The 5,338-nt window shown below is 40.2% G+C and overlaps 1 pseudogene across 1 annotated transcript; it reads left to right on the plus strand.

Annotated features, from left to right (window-relative positions):
- Positions 1–4,221: 4,221 nt before the first annotated feature.
- LOC308520603 (glyceraldehyde-3-phosphate dehydrogenase-like) lies at positions 4,222–5,118 on the plus strand (annotated as a pseudogene). The gene has a single exon. The product of its transcript is annotated as a glyceraldehyde-3-phosphate dehydrogenase-like (transcript).
- The last annotated feature ends 220 nt before the right edge of the window (positions 5,119–5,338 follow it).

The following is a 5,338-nucleotide window of genomic DNA, read 5'->3' on the forward strand; positions in this document are numbered from 1 at the left end:
CTCTGATGGTACTTGCTGGCTCCCAATGCCTAAGGAAAATCACAGGGAATAAAACAGAGCTCTTCCTTTGATGCCTCTCCAAGAGCATGGAAAAACTATCACTCCTTCACCTAAAATTCCTTTAATTTAGCCTCTTGACTGCTGAGACATGACAATTAGAGCACTCAGGCTCTTAAATGGAACCAAGAGGTATAATAAAAAGCCAAAGGAAGTATTGTGAGAAATATTTTTGAAGATTTCACCATGGCTATAAATGTAAGATTAAGTCTATGTCTCAAAAAATACATGTATAGTTCAATGAAGATCAGACAATTTTTTGATAAGTCAGGCCAAAACACTTTACCTGTTGTGTATTTAGTTTTCTTGATAACTAATTATAGTTTTAATTCTGTAACATAAAACTTGGTACCAAGTAAGTTTTAACTGGCTTAAAATATATAAGTTCCATTTCCTTTATAAAGAGAGAACATTTTTGATGTTTTCAAGTTTAGAGTATTTTAACTTAAATAAAAATTAAAATGACATGATAATAAAACATGTTTTCCTAAACAAAGAGAGATTATATAATCGGTAATGCAATAACTAAAGTGTATCAAATAATCATTATCACCCCCTATATATCTCACTTTTTTTCTTTTTCTTGCAAGCAATTTTGGTTGGGATAAAAATAATATTTCCAAAATATTACTTAGAGTATTTTACTACTCTCTTGTTGATCATCAAAGTATTAGAGTTGAATACAATAATGTTTCCTTTGAAACTTTATAAAGAAATCACGTTAAATTTGTAAAATATAGAGAAATTTATTAATCTATTGCATGAAATTATAAAATATATGTTTGCTGGAAGCCCAACCACTAGTATAGTCTACATTTATACCTCAGATTCTACAACTTTTCAATAAAAATTAGTTCTTTCCATCCAAAGGGTGATTACAAAAAACAAATAAAACAATGAATGGAAATGTTTTGGCTAAGACATAGTACCTATAAATAGTGTTATACTTAATTGATTGCCATACATTTGATTAATGAAATGTAGATTTTATTAAACACAAGTGAATTATAACATTCATATTAAGTAATGTATAAATATTTGTATGTATTTTCCTTGTCATCATTGCTAAACTACTCTGGAATCTATATAATTGTTTTGCAACTTGTGATCCCTAAAACATCCCATCTGAAGCACACACTTAGGGCACATGAACCACAGATCCAATGATGCTTGAAGCAAATGTGGCAGATAGTGAAGTATGGAGGCACTAGCAGGGGAATCATAGTAAAGAATCTGAATATCTTTGAATACTGCTCTGCCATCTTTTACAAATAACTATTTTTATTTTGGTTTCAGGTTTGCAACTGAGCCTTGGCTAAGACCAAACACTTGACTATGAACCACCAAATTACCATGTGACTTTAGTTGCCCTGAAAGAACTGAGTGGTGTCTGATTATATGAAACCATATTCCCCATAGAAAAAAATGGCACTTTCTTCTCACTGAGTAGGTATTTATTCTGTGTATGTAATTCCATTCTCTGCACATAACACTTCTGCCAAAATCAACCCCCACTGATTTACAAATGCTTTACACACCATTATGTTATTCTAGACAGCATTGGTTCTAACCAAAGAACTCCTTATATAGCAAAGGGAGTGAGGCTTTTATAAAATAAATAATGAAAACTGCAATCAGACCCATACTTATGTAATTATTATAATATTTACAAGATATAAATTCAAAAGACTCTATTTTGGGGTTCCCAGATTAGCTTTAATATTTTAGCATACAAGGATATTTTTACTGGACACTGACTGTATTCCTGCATTCTACCAGGATCTAGAAATAACAGTAGATAAGCCATAAACTTTACCCTAAAGGAACTAATAGAAAAATTTATACAAATTCCAGGAAGTAATAAAAATTATATGCAAAGCACTGAAAATAATGGGCTTCGTGAAATACTTTACAATGTGTACATTTCCATTATATGAGTATGCCTTCAAGGCCAAACACTATTTCAGGCACTTTACCATTATATTAGCTGGAAGAAAGAACTTTCTGGCAATAAAACAACTTCAGGCTGTCAGGTGAAGCTAATAGTTTCATCTTTCTATCTAATATTATTATTTTATTTATAAACACTTACAGGCACTGTTCAAGTTCCTTTATAAATATTTACATTGATTTTACCTCACATAAATTAATTACTAATTTAAATTACATCAAATTATCCTGCAGATTCAGCACACCGCATAACTGAAGGACACTAGCACTAATAGAGCCTCAGAAGAATGTGCACCAACTTAGGCTTCTGAAAGGATCCCTGGTGCATCTCAAAAGCAACCCTTTGGAAGCCGTCATGACTGTGCCCTATTCACCTCATTCCCATCTCAAATTCCCTCTTCTTTCCTGAAAAACACAGACATCAGAGACATATGGTGTTTTTCCATTCTGAGAACTGACACCTGAGATTTTTGAAGACAATACTATATATCAAAATCTACCTTATTGATTCCCAATAGCATGATTCAACACCATAGAGATAATGCAATTTGAAAATTTACTCTTAATACAATTTTTATTTGAATTAATGATCAATACAATCTTTCTGGATGGTAAGACTACACAGTAGATGGAATGAGAAAACATTGCCAGAGCAAAATATGTTGAGGATTATAGTTATACTAGAGGCCCGGTCCACAGATTCATGCACAGGTGGGGTCCCTCAGCCTGGTCTGCACCCTCTCACAATCCAGTATCCCTCAGGTGATGTCGGACTGCTGGGTTTTGGCCTGATCCCCGCAGGCTGGCCTGTGCAGATTGGACCAAAACCTGGCAATCCGACATCCTCCCGAGGGATGTAGCAGGGCTGAAGTGGCAGGTGGCTGGGGAGGAGCCCCAGCCAGGGCCAGGCACAGCTCAGCTGCCACTCAACCCGGACCCACTGCACCTGCCCGCTACCGCCCAGTAGCGCTGCCGCAGAGGCAGGAGAGGCTCCCGCCGCAGCTGAACTTGACAGCTGTGAGCCTGGTTTCTGGCTGAGCAACGCTCCCTTCGTGAGTGTGCACTGGCCACCAGGAGGCAGCTCCTGCATTGAGCATCTGCCGCCTGGTGGTCAGTGTGCATCATAGCAACCGGTCATTCAGGTCGGTTGTAAAGGTTGCTTAGGATATATGTATGTATGTGTGTGTGTGTGTGTGTGTGTGTGTGTGTGTGTGTGTGTGTAATGCTCCACTTTTTTGGTGGTTTGTCCATCAAGACATAAGTACAGTGTATGTGTGTGTATGCACCTGTGTACACATTTAGTTCTGGGCATGCTGTATTCTCCCATGGCTTTTGTATGGAAGTTTTTCTAAGTTTTTTTTCCTATTATAGGCCCAACCTCTCCTTTGGAACAGGCATTCAAAAGACCCCATGAATATGCAGAACATTTTTTCTTATATGGTGTGTGTTTTTTTACCTTAAGATTTTATTATTCCAGTGTAAAAATCAGGACACTTATTGACTTTATAGAGAAGTTAAAACTATTATGCTTGATGAATGAATCAATCCTGAATGAGTTAGTGTGGCTGAGGGAACTATGAAATAGACTCGAGTAAATTCTCTTCTTTATTCACCATCTGTTTTACAGCCAGCACCAAACTTAGGGAAAAAATAAAAAAGAAAGGAAAATTGCAATAGTCAAAGAATCTTAAGAATGCTAAACTAAAAATCAAGAGACTAGAAGCCTAAAAGTCTGTTTCTTTCTTCTGAAACTTTAAGATTGAGCAAAAACCATATGGCCCATCTGCTGCTCCTCCCCATGGAAACTTTTCCCTTTTCTTCCGAGGGCATTTATATATAGTGCCTCCAGGTACCAATAATACTTTGAATTTTCAAAAATTAATTGAGATCTTACTTCTGGCAAGTGGCATTGAACATTAAAGAGAGCCTAGTAACAACACATTCCACCATCTGCTTTTTTCTGAATCTGAACGTTTTCATTCCTTACATATGAGCACTGCCCGGGCTCCAGGTAAACCTGGCACAAAGGAACAAATGCGGCTCTGTGCTCCTCCTGTTTGTCAGACAGCTGCTCTTCCTTCGCAGTGCCAGCCACAACCCTGAGACACGAAGGTGAAGGTCGGAGTGAACGGATTTGGCCGTACTGGGCACTTGATCACCAGTGCTGCTTTTAACTCTGGCAAAGTGGACATTGTTGCCTTCAATGACCCCTCCATTGACCTCAATGACATGGTCTACATGTTCCATTATGATTCCACTCCTGGCAAGTTCAAAGGCACAGTCAAGGCTGAGAACGGGAAGCTGGTTATCAATGGAAAGTCCATCTCCATCTTCCAGGAGCGAGTTCCTACCAACATCAAATGGGGTGATGCTGGAGCTGAGTATGTTGTGGAGCCCACTGGTGTCTTCACTACCATGGAGAAGGCTGGGGCTCACTTGAAGGGCAGAGCCAAGAGGGTCATCATCTCTGTCCCTCCTGTGGATGCCCCCATGTTCGTGAGGGGTGTGAACCATGACAAGTATGAGAACTCCCTCAAGATTGTCAGCAATGCCTCCTGCACCACCAACTGCTTGGCACCCCTGGCCAAGGTCTTCCATGAGAACTTTGGCATCATGGAGGGAATCATGACCACAGTCCATGCCATCACTGCCACCCAGAAGACCATAGATGGCCCCTCTGGGAAGCTATGGTGTGATGGCCAAGGGGCTGCCCAAATCATCCTCCCTGCTTAGACTGGCACTGCCAAGGCTGTGGGTAAATTCATCCCTGAGCTCTATGGGAAGCTCACTGGCATGGCCTTCTGTGTCCCCACCCCCATTGTGTGGGTTGTAGATCTGACCTGCCACCTGGAGAAAGCTGCCAAATATGATGACATCAAGAAGGTAGTGACACAAGCATCAAAGGGCCCCCTCAAGGGCATCCTGAGCTACACTGAGGGCCAGGTTGTCTCTTGTGACTTTAATAGTGACACCCACTCCTCCACCTTTGATGCTGGTGCTGGCATCGCCCTCAATGACCACTTTGTCAAGCTCGTTTCCTGGTATGACAATGAATTTGGCTACAGCAACAGGGTGGTGGACCTTATGGTCCACATGGCCTCCAAGGAGTAAGAGCCCCCTGGACCACCAGCCCCAGCAAGAGGAAAAGAGGCCCTCAGCTGCTAGAGAGTCCTTTGCCCAAATCAACCCCAACACACAGAATCTCCTGACCTCCACAGAAGGGGAGGGGCTTAGGGAGCCCTATCTTGTCATATACCATTAATCAAGTTCATTTTATCCAGCCAAACAAACAAACAAAACCCCAAAAAGGAAGAAATGCCTCATGTAGGCA

This window comes from Myotis nattereri (assembly GCF_964212035.1).
Source record: "Myotis nattereri genome assembly, chromosome: 5".
Lineage (NCBI taxonomy): Eukaryota > Metazoa > Chordata > Mammalia > Chiroptera > Vespertilionidae > Myotis > Myotis nattereri.